This window comes from Panthera tigris, chromosome B1, assembly GCF_018350195.1.
Source record: "Panthera tigris isolate Pti1 chromosome B1, P.tigris_Pti1_mat1.1, whole genome shotgun sequence".
NCBI lineage: Eukaryota > Metazoa > Chordata > Mammalia > Carnivora > Felidae > Panthera > Panthera tigris.
The window spans coordinates 23,884,421-23,899,494 of record NC_056663.1 but is presented as its reverse complement, the minus strand read 5'-3'; the positions used below and the strand labels follow the sequence as shown (position 1 = coordinate 23,899,494).

The following is a 15,074-nucleotide window of genomic DNA, read 5'->3' as shown; positions in this document are numbered from 1 at the left end:
GATCATGACCTGAGCCAAAGTCTGACACTTAACTGACTCAGCCACCCAGGTGCCCCAAACAATTTTAAAGCTATTTATTTATTTATTTATTTGTTTGTTTGTTTTCTTTTTCCTTTATAAAAAAAGATCCCAATATCAAGATAGTAAAGGGGAGAGCAAGGAGCACACTCCTTGATGTACAGAAATGGGGGGCAGGGGAAGGATAAGCTTCGAAAGGAGGGAGGGGAATGTCATTAAGGCAGCAAAATATTCTCTGTAAAACGGTGGAGGAGTTGTTTCCACAGCCTCAGAGATGAAGGCTTCATCAGAGACGAAGGCTAAGATGGCCATCACAGTTGGGGGGCTCTCCACTCAAGCGTTCGAAGGAAGAGAAAAGTGACGGACTTCTTCTCTGGGTACAGCCGCAGCCACTCACTGCTTGCTCTGGGTTTACCTTCTGCCAGTTTTAGGTAAAGGTGCTGCAGGGATTCACTTGTGTGGGTTCAAAGTCAGCGTCTCCAGCAGCAGCTGTGCTCCAGACTCCTCTATCTCAGGTACCACTGACTGCACTGGGCTGGGCCCTCTGAGGAAAAGGCTCCGCCAGTCAGAGACAAATTTCGGGGCCAGTCATACTCGGGGGGCACCCGACCAGGTCAAAGATCTTGCCTAACTGGTGAGCTTCAGAGTTTCCACAGGAGAGAGCCTTGTGAGGAAACACCTCTGCGAAGATACAGCCAATGCTCCACATGGCCACGGGTGTTGCATGCGTAGACTGCAAAGAACTTCTGGAGAATGGCGCCAGAGGGTAACAACCACAGGTATCACTGCCATCTGATAGCTGTAGATTCTGGCCGGGCCAAAGTCAGCCAACTTGACTGTCCCACCATTTGTCACCAGAATGCTCTCTGGCTTCAGACCTCAGTGAATGATACAGTTGGCATGAAGGACATCTAGGCCTCTTAGAACTGGCGCATCATTTCCTTGATAGTCTCCACTGGCAAGCCTGGTGGGGGTGCCTTGTCCAGATACGGCCTTTGGTCTTGGTCTATGCGCTCAAACACCAGGGTCACTTTGGTCTCTCAGGCAGTTTGGGCCATGGCACAAAGGTCCATCAGGTGGACAACACTGGGATGTTCAAAAGCTTCCAGCTGCCTCAGTAAGGCCACCTCATGAACTGTGCTGATGGGAAGGCCCCCGCCAGCACCTCTTCCATTAGGAACTCTCACACTCTTGAGGACCACAAAGTGGCCACTGTGGGGACCATGGGCCTTGTGTCCATAGGTAGCAACACCGATCTCAGCCACTGGCTCATACTGGGGAGTAGCCATTCTCAGATCAGAAGAGACCCTCACTCCTGGCCGGGAGCTGCCGGGGACAGCCCATTATCGGGGCACTGGAGCCAGATCCTTCTGTGCCATACACTCAAGCTCTGTCCACTGAGGCTGGACATATGTGCCCAGCCACAGACACAGTCTACAGGCTAGAGCGGCCCCCTCACCACCACCCTCACCATGGGACCAGCTGCCAAAGAGGCATGCACAAACTCCGATTTTAAAGCTACTAAATTTGCATTTGTGTCTTTTATTTTCATAACTCAGTACTTCATTTACTGAATTACATTTCTTACTTATAAGACAAAGTTTTTTCTGGTGGGTTAAAGAAATATCTACAAAACATCACAACAAATAAACAGGTATTAAAATAAACATTTTTTTTAGATTTAATGCAAACAATGTAATTGACAGGTTGTAATTTGTTCAGATTACCCTTTTTCCTTGAACATACTTTGAAACCATATCATGTATGAATATATTGCAAAGAAATACCCTCTTCAGAAAGATAAAAATTTCTAGGGGCCCCCAGGCAGCTCAGTCGGTTAAGCATCTAACTTTGGCTCTGACTTCAGCTCAGGTCAAGAACTCGCAGTTCACCAGTTCAAGTCCTGCATGGGGCTCTGTGCTGACAGCTCAGAGCCTGGAGCCTGCTTCGGATTCTGTGTCTCCCTCTCTCTCTGCCTGTCCCCCACTCATACTCTGTCTCTCTCTGTCTCTCAAAACTAAATGAAACATTATTTTTTTTTTAAAAGATAAAAATTTCTATAATGCTTTTATACCCTTTTGGCAGCCAGTCCTTGTCATTTCGATAGACAGCATAGCCTTCAGTGAAACACGTGTGGAGGAGGGAATTCTGTTATCTGCACAGGCCCTAATGCCTGGTCATCTGTTTAAATATGCAGTGACATTTCCAATGTAATTAAATTTCTAATTGTACATCCAAACTTTGTTTATGCATTGGCATGTGTAATAAATTATGATTTATAATTGTTAAAAGCCATTAATTTGAGATCTGTAGGGCAAGTCTTCAGCATCTTGACTGTACCTTAAGACGCATTTCTTTTAGAAATTATTTGAAAACATATTAATGGAATGTAAATTTAAATATTATAAAATTGATACTGTTGGAGGACAAAATTGAATCAAATATATTCATGCTGGGCTGGTTTTATATTTCCTTTAAAATCCAGTTATTTGTACCAAGAATAATTAAAATAATAAATGCACATGTATAAAATGAGAGTTTCTAATTATGCGGTGTTTTGGGAGGACATTTCCAATTATACAGTAAAAAGGATAAAAAACAGTTTTAATTACTATTGAGAATTGGACACAGTTGAAAGTTGAGCTTGAACTATTAAGGCATGTTTAAAGTACATCTAAAAATGAAAAGACAGTTTTTCTAAATTAACAACTTTTAACCTTTTTAGTGCCATAGTTTATGGTATTGACAGAATGCTATTATGTGAAAATCTGGATTTACAAGATATTTTGGGTAATCCATATCTATAGTGAATAGCATTGTAATTTACCGATGCTCCAGTAAAGCCATACCCATTTTTAAGAGCTGACATAATCTGATGGGCTGTGGCATTATTCTAATTAATCACTCCCTATACAGTATGAGTTATTAAATATTTTAGGTATCACTCATACCTGTGTTTTATTTAAATATGGATATCTATTGCATGTATTGATATATTATGCAAATTAAAATGAATTATATAATGTATAGAAATTCTATTTTAAATATTATGGATGAGACAGACGTAACTTTTTTGAAACAATGAACAAGCTAACAAAGCAATACTTCCAAAACATATTCATTAAACAATTAGCAGAGCATTCATTAAAGTAAAAGGCATTCACCTAATCTACCACCCAAAACCCAGGTACTTGAATTCATAGCAGCAAACCTTGGGTATTACCATTAAACTAATTTACCTTATACATTCTCAGCCTCAACATGGTGGTCCAAAAGAGTAATTAGATAAGCCCATATTTCTTTTAATGACTAAGTAACTAAACTACTTCTTATAAACTGGATCTTACTTCTCAACCAAGACTTTAATAACAACTGGATACGATAATTGATATAAATTGTTATAAATTTTCTGAAGATCAACTTTTAAATGGAGACAGTAAGAGAAAAAAATGAGAACTTATTTTAGCTACCAATTATACTAGTTTTATTTTATTAAAAATATCTGCAAAGATGTTTTTGGAAGAATGAAAACTTTGAAAAATTAAATTTGCAGCAGTAGTAAAAAAAAAAAGCTCGCAAGATATAAACAAGACAACTGGAAAGGGAATAGCACACTAAACCCTATCTTTTCTTCCATACAGTGTAGCTTTCAACAGAAATTGTGAAACTGCACAATTAATAGACATCGTACAATTTAAAATGAACATATTTTACTTAATCACACATTTATTTTCAATCTATAATCAAATTATAAAGTTGGAACTTTAAAAAAAAATAACATGTTCTACTCCTAACAGATATTAAATATCTTAAATGCGGTATTTCTTAAAAACTCACAAATGCTGTACTTCATTTAGAGGTTTTAGTATTTATTATTAAGAGTGGAATAGAAAAAATACAAACTACATGCTAAGATTAAAACTATTATTTTTGTTTCCCATTTTGTTAACACTAACCAATACATGACCCCAGAAATAGGATGATGAGAGATAATTTACAATTTTGCTCCATCAGGAACATTTCTAATAACAATTCATTTGTTTTACAGTAGTTATTTTGATTGAAGGGCTAATATATTTGGAATTTTTTTTAGCACACTACGGGCTTTGTTATTGCTAGCATAATTAAATTGTGGATTTAGTGAATTATATTATATACAAAAGTACACCTCCTTACCAGTGGGAGTAATTTGCCCTACAGAAATCTGTTATAATATTTAAATGAAATTGTTAATCAGGGACTATTTACAGCTGCACCTGCTCTTATTTGTAGCATGAAACTGTGTAATCATTGTCAGTTCTTCCAGATCCAGGCAGAAGATAACCATTACTGTGACAGAAATATAATTAAAGAGAATCCCCATCTGCTGTATTATCCTGGCTTTGTTAAAGACTGAGCAACATGGGTGCAGAAGGCACCAAGGAGGAGAACAAAGGGGGCAGACAAGGTGTTTATGAGAATACCGCCCATTTCCTACTCAAAAAACTAAATGAATTATTCCCAAAAGTTCAGTGACAAACTGATAAAGAATAAAGTTAGAAAAAAGTTTAATAACCCAGACAATGGTGAAGGCTCTGCACTGAAACTGAAGCTCCTAAAATAAAATCTTTTTCTTCAGTGATGAATGAACCTATGTGATTGAATATACAATACTTGGGTGAGTCACTCAGTATTTGTTGAATGAATGATCTAGATCTGAAAATACACAAGAAATAAGCACGTGCATAATTGCTGCATTTTAAATACAATGGTAGAGTGTCTTAGTCAAAAATATCTAAAAATCTTCATAAATACATTTAGGTGGCAGAGTCTGTGTCAGCTAATGGATGACCAAACGAGTGGTGAAAGGAACACACACACACACACACACACACACACACACACAGAAACACACAGAAATACAAAAAGAAAATCCAATTTGGACAAGTGGAAAGATTGCTTAATTCCTATGTTTAGTAATCCAATTTACATCATTGAGGAAGATAAGCCAATTCTAAACAGAACCAAAATATTTATACATTGATAAGCACAAGTTCCTCTCAGAAAGGATGAGTTAATCTTAAATATCGTAGTATGAATAACATCACCTAAAAAGAGAATATTTGACTCCTATAGTGAAATAGTCTTATAAATAAAGAGCAGATATAAGCATAAGATTTATACTGACTAAATTTATATATACCATTCTTAAAAACCATGTCCATATGAACGAAGCACAAAATAGCCAATTGTGGACAAATCAAAATGTGGCTGTGAATAATTTTTATTGTAATATTAGAGGTAAAATTAGAATTTCAAGTTAATGTAAGAAAACAAAGCAAAAATGTTATCCTAGGATAATACTTTTAAAATTGTTTTGTGAGAAGACAAAGCACTAATTTAGCTTCTATATATATGATCTTGGGCTTTGTCAAATTTTATTTAGTTTGCTAAATTTCCATAATTCATATATAAAATGCTATTAAAATCTTTCACCCATACTTTTATCATTTTTTGAAAATTTTATATCTTGTTTTAAGATCTCTTAAAAATATCAACAATATATCCTATTATTCTTACTCAACAATTTCTTATGACAAAAGTATAATTAGGAACAATGAAATCCTGGCTGCATCTGTCCACTGATTTTTTTAATACTTAAATTACATATTTAAATGATGTTATAGCAGAATGATTAATTTTTATGAATTTCAAAAACTTAAATCATTAAGATTAATGATCTATCCTAGAATAAAATCATGGATGGGAAATGACCAAATGAGCTGGGAGGAGGGAAGCATCATTATAAATAGTCCCTAGAAAGCATCTATGAAAAAACCTGATTTACAAGTAATGTATCTGCCAAGAAACCATAGATATGACTAGGACTACTGTCAAGGAAGTTTATTTTACACACCCAGCCACGTATAGTAACTGTAGTAACTGTAACTGTCTAGGAACTGTATAGGAACTACGTATCCATAGTAACTGTATAGGAACATTATTTTAATTTATGCTTTCTAATATTAAAATATCATCATCATACACATTCACTATATTTTTCAGTCATGTTTGCATCTGATCTTTACCAAATGTGTTTAGAGCATATATTAATAAAGTGGAAAAAATATATGTTGCTATCTAATACAGGGGTTTTGAATACAGGGTTTGTTTCATACCTGCCTTGAAAAAAAAAAAAAAAACCTGAATTCTTTTGTTGTCGTGTTTAGAGTTAGTAAATATGGCAAGTGGTTCATTCCCTTTCCCTAATGGGAAGTCATCTGGGAAATGAAGTCTTCAATGTTCTGATTTCACTGGGTGGGATTTCTCAGATGCAGAAACAAATAATAATTCTCAACCCTGATAGAAAGGATATTTGCTGTAATTGCTTTTCACCCAGGAGTAACCATAGATTATTTAAAATATTCCCAGAGCTACCTGTAAAACTTTAAAGGAGGGCAATTAAGTTGGAATTGTAGCTCCAACACTGATTTTCTCTGTTTATACAATTCAGACACAGTACAATGGATTATAAACTATTAAGGAGACCCAGATATTATGGTAAATGTTACCTAGACTAAGTATATTGTTGTGGTAAAGGTTACCTAGACGGAATACATTGCTAGTTCCATGTTACAGGTACAAATATATATTCTTCAAATTCTAATTTGAACAATGATTGAAATACCCCCACTGACTGAATATTCCAATATGTTAAAACACCTGCAATAATTTCATTCTTTAATAATTTCACTTTCATTATAAGAGATTAATATTTTACTATTTTGGGGTTTATATACTATCACTGTGTAGGAAGATAAGTGAGGTGTTGCCTAAATATTTGTAAAAGCAGCGGGTGAGGCAAGTGATTACCAACTAAGAGAATGAGCAGCAAACACAAAACACTATCCTAAATAATAACTTGTAAATAATATGCTTAAGGAAGTTGTCTATGATAGCCGTGTATGGCTACAGGTCAGCAGTTCTTAACTTTGAGAATCATATGAAAGCTTTGCTCCACCCATATCTTCAGAGGACATAAACACATATATGCAGAGTTTTACTTCCATTTCCAGAGGGTTCAAGACTCTTTCCCAAAGTATCAATTAAAATATCAATGCTACGCAAAGCCAGGCTACACAACCTGTTGTGAGGTTCTTCATCTAATCTCAGCCAGACTGAGTGTAACACATGACATTATTTCACATCTCACTAAGAAAGTAAAGCTGCAGACAATTCATTTCTGACACAATGCCTTCTTATTACTTTGAATGTTTTTATACCTGTTGAAAGGGCACTTTAAAGCATATATATATATAGATATATATATATATATATCTATATATATATATATAAATTGTTTTACTGTCAAATCACAGTGTTATTTTTGAAGATACTTTAAATTGCAATTAATTTCCATTCACATAGCACCATTAACACACATCATGCAGCTGAACAGTTATGATCAACTTGGCACATCAGCAGGCAAATGCAACTATATTGTGACTGTTGCCTGGCTGACAGCAAATTATATGTCATTGACCACAAAGCATAGAACAAATCTACAGATAATATTTGGAGAAAGCATGCCATAAAAATAATGAAATATGATACGTAGTAAAAACACTGGGCAGAGGGTAAAAAAATCCTTAGTGCACATTAAGTGCAGTGCAGGCAAAAGAGAACCTTCCAGCAACAATGACCTTGGTTCCAAGGGCAAGCCTATCTCAATGGACCTATATAACTGAAAAGTTTATTATACAATGATATAAATTAACCTTTTTTTTCTGTTCTTACAAAAGTGCTCTTTGAAATGCTGATTGTCTTTTAATACAGGGAGAGAATCTATTGATCTGGAATATTTGCATATTCAAATTCTTCTTAGGATTAATTCTAATCGCATATTAATTATAACACTCTGGAGTTTACTTGAGTCATTGTCCATTTTAATTGTCATGAATCAGTCCTTCAGGACTTGGATCACCCTGCAATCTTAATGAATATAGGTATTTGGGTCTTCAGAATGGAAAATCTGATTCTAGAATTCAACAAGTAGGTAGGTGAAGATTTGCCAACCTCCAGTTTTCCCAGATAGATTCTGATTTCCATGGGGACAGGGCCTGTGAATTTTTGTTCACCCTGAACACCCCAGCATTTAGTAGAGTGTCAGGCTCAATAAATTTTAGTTGAATAAGCCTTATCACCATTTCAATATAGAGTTTCTTACAGTCATGGTTACTTAAGAGAAATATCTCTGATTCTTATAAATTTTTCTCTTTGCAAATTCTCATTGAAGAAGACTGGTAGGTTAGTGATATACTTGCTTAATACCTTCCAGAAAAAAAAAATAGGATTTCTCTCCAAAGTTCATCCCAAATTTAGATTCAACATGCAACATTTAATGTAAAGAGAAGAAAAAAATGATTAAAAAAATCACCTTACAAAGGAGCCTCTTTATACACATTGACATGAATCAGGACAAGGAATAAAAGAGAAAGAATTTTCAGTGCTTTGGAAAATAAAACACTTGTCTTGCCTGGAAAAAAAAAAAAAAGAAGAAAGAAAGAAAGTGGCTAATGTCAACAGAAAGTTGATGTCCACAGATGGTTTCAGTAAAGGAGATGGTCTGTCACTGGTCAACTAGTTTCAGTGTTCAAATAAGGTAACAGTAGAAGACTAGAGATTTTTTCAATGAGGTAGTTATGATATGTTATGTTGTTATTAAAGAGTATCTCTAACAGTTTTATTAAGAGCTTTTTTCACAGAGCAATAACCTAGAACAATAAAGTTAGGAAACAAACCTTTAAATATACTATTATCACAACTACGAAAATAGTAGAAGAAATAGAAAATGCACATGACAAAAGGATCACTAGCAATATTTCCAAGAATGTATTTTATGCCAAGAAGCAGCAAGTAAGATGAAATGTATCATGACGTTTCTTGTGGCCGAATAAAGTAGGATGAAACCTGGATGTCATCCCAAGGTGATTAAATACATACAATGTGGCACCAACATTGCATGCCATCTTATGCAGGGATCAGATTTAGTGATCTTAATTTATTTATTTTTTTTAATTTTTAACATTTATTTATTTTTGAGCCAGAGAGAGACAGAGCATGAATGGGGGAGGGGCAGAGAGAGAGGGAGACACAGAATCCAAAACAGGCTCCAGGCTCCGAGCTGTCAGCACAGAGCCTGACGCGGGGCTCGAACTCATGGACCACGAGATCATGACCTGAGCCGAAGTCGGACGCTCAACCGACTGAGCCACCCAGGCGCCCCGTGATCTTAATTTTTATATAGAAACATGGGTAGATGTTTTGATTATAGTTTAAGAATCAAAGTTAGAAAGAGCCTGAAATCTACATACCACAGTATCATTTACAAATTAACACACACACACACACACACGGCATAATTCCTATATGTGTAGTGTGTGGTTTATGTATGGTATGTACAGGCCTCCGTAAACCATGAGAACACAAGTAGCAAAAGGCCTAGCTGCCGAAGACATGAGCCCAGGTAACAAAGGGAGACCTCCCTGCATTTACTTGTGCAAGAGCCCGAGATTAAATGGATTCCACGTAGTGTGGCCTCTCCCTTGCCAAAAAGAAAAATGGAAAAGTAAACACTCATCATGGAGGAACCAACCATAGCCAAGGTGTCTACACGATTCGCTCTATGGGTAGTGTAGGCACACATCTGGTTTGTGATTGGTTGAGATGGCACCATGTTCTCACCAATGAAAGTTGAGGCATTTCTTAGAGAAAAAAGAAAAAGTCTGGAGAAGGAAACAGGGGAGGAAAAAAGGAGTGTCAGGTCCCCCATACTATAATTTACTAAATATAGTTTTCAAAGATGCATTCATATCTGAGGACATCAATATTTTGGCATGGTTACCTACAAAGGTAATGAGAATGGGAGGGGTGCAGAAATGATGGGAACATACAATAAAACAAAACAAAGGCCCGCGTGCCTGGCTGGCTCAGTTGGTTGAGCGTGGGACTTCAGCTAAGGTCATGATATCACAGTTCCTGAGTTCAGGCCCTGCATCAGGCTCTGTGCTGACAGCTCGGAGTCTGGAGCCTGTTTCAGATTCTGCATCTCCCCCTCTCTCTACCCCTTGCCCCCTCCCCCCCCCACACACACACATTGTCTCTTTCCTCTCTTTCTCTCTCTCTCTCTCTCAAAAACAAACATTAAAAAAAAAGACAAAGAAAAAGAAAAAAAAAGGAATTACCAGATCAATATTAAGAAAATAGACCATGAACAGGGGAGCATGATTACTTCAAATCTGTGCCACCAAGATAAAATAAATAAATATTAAAATAAAAATTTAAAGCCTTGCAATTTGCCTTCTATACCACTATCATCTCAAAGGAATTTATAAGATATGTTTCCTTATTTGTTTCACCTTACTTCTCCAGAGTGTTCACATGACAGTTAATAGTGGTTTTATACAAATAGTTGATTCATACATTGTATTTTGGTTGCTTTCTTCAGGTTATAGGAAATTGCATTTTCCTAAAATGCATTTCCCATTAATGCCTTCATTGTATATGGGTTGACATTGTATTGCATTTGTACAGGTGAATCAGACATTTAATATTCCTTGAATCTAAAATCCCTCTAAACTGTGTGATTTAATTAACAGATAATTGAATGCCAAATATGAGAACTTTAGGGACTAACACATTGAGGATGTATCAGGATAAAAGATGTTTACACTAAACGCAAAGATTCTCCCCTGACTGAATGCGGCAGGGAATCGCAAGGAGGGCAGAGCTAGAGCCAGCTGATAACAAGCTGTTCATTAAAGCATTAGCCTCCCTGAGCTCTAAGGATGTCAAAGCCTCTTCTTCTACACATCCATAGAAAAATAATTATAGAGCAAAAAGAATTCTGCTTTGCATTTGTAATAAGAGGCAAAAAAATTCTGTATATTGGATTCAAAATTCTTTCTAAACATACTCATTCCCAATAGTTTCTTTTCTGATGGCCCTTTATTTTCAAGATTTTTCATTATGACCTTCTCTTTATTCAATCTCTCTTCCACTCTTTCGCCATTCCTCTTCTGCATTGTAAATTTGCTTTTTCTGTTGTCATGCTGTCTCATTTTATTTTGCATATTATATACTGGCATAACAGAAATAATGCATGGAATTCACAGACGTATGTTTGCTAAGAGGAGGACATATCCTAGACTACCATGTTAAATCTAGAACATGAAAAAGCCATGTTTTCCCCAAGGGGTTATAGTAGAAAATAATTTGGAAAGTTAAAAGTACAGTAAACAAAACAAAAACTCAGAACATTAACTGTAAATGAGCTTAGTCTAGTCTTATATTAGATATTGGGAAACACAGACCCACATTGTTTAGAAGAATTGTCCAGTACTAGAGATTAAAATCCAGAGCCCCACTGCCCTCATTTCTATGATATAACAAGTTTTGTATACTGAAGATAAATTGAGGTAGACTCATTCCACTCAGTTTTTATTTTTTACATTTTTTTAAGTTTATTTAGTTTTGAAAGAGAGAGTGAGCAAGCAGGCGGGGGAGGGACAGAGAGAGAGGGAGACAGACAGAGTATCCAAAGCAGGCTACGTTATAACAGCAAAGAGCTCCACGCAGGGTTCGAACTAAAACTGCAAGATCATGACCTGAGCTGAAATCAAGAGTCAGAAGCTTAACCGACTGAGCCACCCAGGCACCCCTCCACTCAGTTTCTAGAGTAGCCAGGACATGGTGGTTAGGAGGAAGGGGTCTGGAGTTAGAATATTTGGATCCATATTCTATCTTACTGCTCTCTAGAAATGACTTTTGGCCTATCTACCTCAGCCTCAGTTTCACTATGCACAATGGCAAAAATAATCATGGCTACCTCATAGAATTGTTGAGTTATAGATTATTCATATAAAGCATTCAGCACAGTACTTGGCACATGATACTTTTTAACGAATCACCTACATTTAAAATACATTCATTCCTCCATCCACAAAACCTGTGAATACCAGCCCCCACGCTACATACTGACATACATACAAGGTGCAATCTCTACAGTTAAGAATTGAGTGTATAGCCAGGTTCTCCTCGTTATAAGATTCTTTAGTGAATTCAACAATTAGCTCCTATCTTTCTTTTCATCTTGTCCCATGTATACTATTTATTAAATTCAAAAAGTCACTAATAAACTATTCTAAAACGTGTTTGACAATCTCTTTACCTTCTCAGTGCCAATTATCTCCATCTTCCCAAAGGACATCAACTAAAAACCCGACGCTCTGGATGTTATCATATCTTAAATAGCTTTACCTTTAAAAGTTCAAGGCTAAAATCTTATTTTATATTCAAAACAAGAGTCCCTCCAGACATCTTATGCCCTTATTCCTCAAAATGTACTTTTTCACCACTGACACTGAAATCCTTGATTGCTTTCTATCTTCCTCCATTATCAATCCTCCCTATCTGTAGATTATTTGAAACATGTTTCAATCACTCCACTACTTGTTGAATGTTCAGTCTGCTTCACAGTAGTATCTTCATTTTAAAAGGCCAATATTTCGGTTTTAGCCATTTCAAAAGATTTAAAGGATCCCTTCCTATTTAATAACTACTCATCATTCCAACAATCACCGTCCTAGAGGTCAAACAAAATACAGATGTGTTTCTCCTCCTGGAAAAATGAAATGTTGTTTAGCACCAATAACCTAATAAATTGTGCTCCTGTGTGAAATATTATTGAAGACCCTCAAACGGTCAATCATGGTGCCTAATATACTGAGACTGTTAAACCCTGGTCTTAGGAGAATGAAATATACATTGTAGATTGCTGGACCAGGTTTTTCTGGTACCCAAAGTTGCTATAGTTTAACTTCAAATTAAACTTTAGAATTTAAGTAGTCACAATATTATGAGAGTCAAGGGGTAATGAAAAAATATAGGTCATGAATTTGCATAAAGGTCATTTCATTACACTGTAAAATATGCAAGCATTATTTCTAATTATAAATCAAATACTATAATTACAGAAATTTAGCACAACATATCTCCATGTAATTAGTACCTAATTACTAAGCAAACTTGTTATTAATAAACTGAATGTTTTCTGCATTCAGCATATATATTAAAATGCATATATACATAATTTTATATACATATATATGTCATTGTTTACTACATGACATTTTATATCCTAATCTCTAAATACAGCCAGATAATCCTCAGCTTCCGCAACCCACTGCTCTCAGCGACGGTGAGAATGTTTGTACTAAGTCTGAGCCAGGGTATACTCACTAAGCCATGCAGAAAGCTGATGTTGTCACGTCACTGACATCTTATATTTGAAGATAATGAGATACAATAAGGCAAACTGAGTTACATTCCTAGAAATGAGAGTAGTATAACAAACATAAATACATGTGCCTTACCCACTGTGGGGGAGAAAGGTGAACCAGGGCCAGGTCAAGTATCAGGGTAATCCTGAAAACCTTTAAAGAGTGGGTTCTCAACTACAACAGAGCCTGAAGCCAGAAGTATATAAAAGGAGATGAAATAAAATGTGGAAAAACAGTAAGACAAAAAGTTAGCAAATTAAATAAGAAAAAATAAATCAATTTTATGAGAAGCACTTAAGCACTGTGAGCTTTAATTTATAAAAATACAGAAGAAGATCCCTCCCAGCTTTGAATTACACAGCATTAAAAGAGTGCTGAATAACAACAAAATAAATGTAAGCAGTATCTATATTTTCCATTATTTTGACCATTCCCTTTGCTGGAAGATAATATTGTTAAAAATTTACAAATTTCTCATCCGTGTTTTACATTTTCTTATGTTAAACATAAATGTAATATTCACATTCTTGCATAATCACCTATTAAAGAATACTGGCACAAACTAGTATGGTATAAAAGAAGTACTTAGGGGCGCCTGGGTGGCTCCATCGTCGATTAAGAGTCAGACTTTGGCTCAGGTCATGATTTCACATTTCAGGGGTTTGAGCCCGCATCAGGCTCTGTGCTGACAGCTCAGAGCCTGAAGTCTGCTTCAGATTCTGTCTCTCTCTCTGTGTCCTTCCTCTTCTCACACACTCTGTCTCTCTCTCAAAATAAATAAATAAATGATAGAAAAAATAAAATAAGTATATTGATGGTTAAGAATCCATGCCTTGCAATATATTCTCTTGGAGTCCACAAACTAGAAACTGTCACTGTATTTGGCAATGCTATCCCATAAATGAAATTTCACTCTTTAATAACAAACATGATGATAATTATAAAACTCTTAGTTTTATAATATGCTTTTAAAATTAGGAACACCCAAAATGTTCAGGGCACCTGGATGGTTCAGTCGGTTAGGTGTTTGACTTCAGCAAAGGGCATAATCTTGAGGTTGTGGGGTTCGAGCCCCGTGTAGGGCTCTGGGCTGACAGCTCAGAGCCTGGAGCCTGCTTCGGATTGTGTGTCTCCCTCTCTCTCTGCCTCTCCCCTACTTGAGCTCGTTTCCCTCTCAGAAATAAATTTTTAAAAAATAGCAAAATGAAAAATGTTTAGGAAATCTCTCCTTCAAGCAACAATACCTAACACATTTTCAATGTTAATAATCTGTGAATATGGTAAGGTGCATGAAAAAAAAAGTTAATTCTTAAACAGCTAGTACTTCTTTTTAATAAAGGGCTGATTTCCACCACAAAAGGAAGGTGGTAGAAAAAAAGGCTAAGTAACAGGAGAAAGATTAAAAATAAAATGTTTTTAAGTAATTACCAAGAAGGAATGAGACAAGAGTAGTAGGTAAGTGAAAAAATACTGTTTAGAGGCTCACAAAGAAATGAAGTTAATCCCTTTATTTAAGTATTTTAATTTCATTCGTTTATAAAATTTTAGTGAAAGAAAAAAAATGAAAATATCGAAAAGGACAAGAGGGAGGTATACGATATCCAGAACAAAATTCCTGATATGGGATCTTTTTGCAAAAGAAAAGAATACTCTGAGAACCTGAATCTAAACTAAATGTTGGAACAAATATATATTACTAACACTAACTGCAACATAGGATTGTTCAAATATTCATTT

General features: G+C 35.8%; 1 pseudogene; it reads right to left on the bottom strand.

Moving 5' to 3' along the window:
• Positions 1–329: 329 nt before the first annotated feature.
• Positions 330–1,307, bottom strand: LOC102956180 (annotated as a pseudogene).
• Between the last annotated feature and the right edge of the window lie 13,767 nt (positions 1,308–15,074).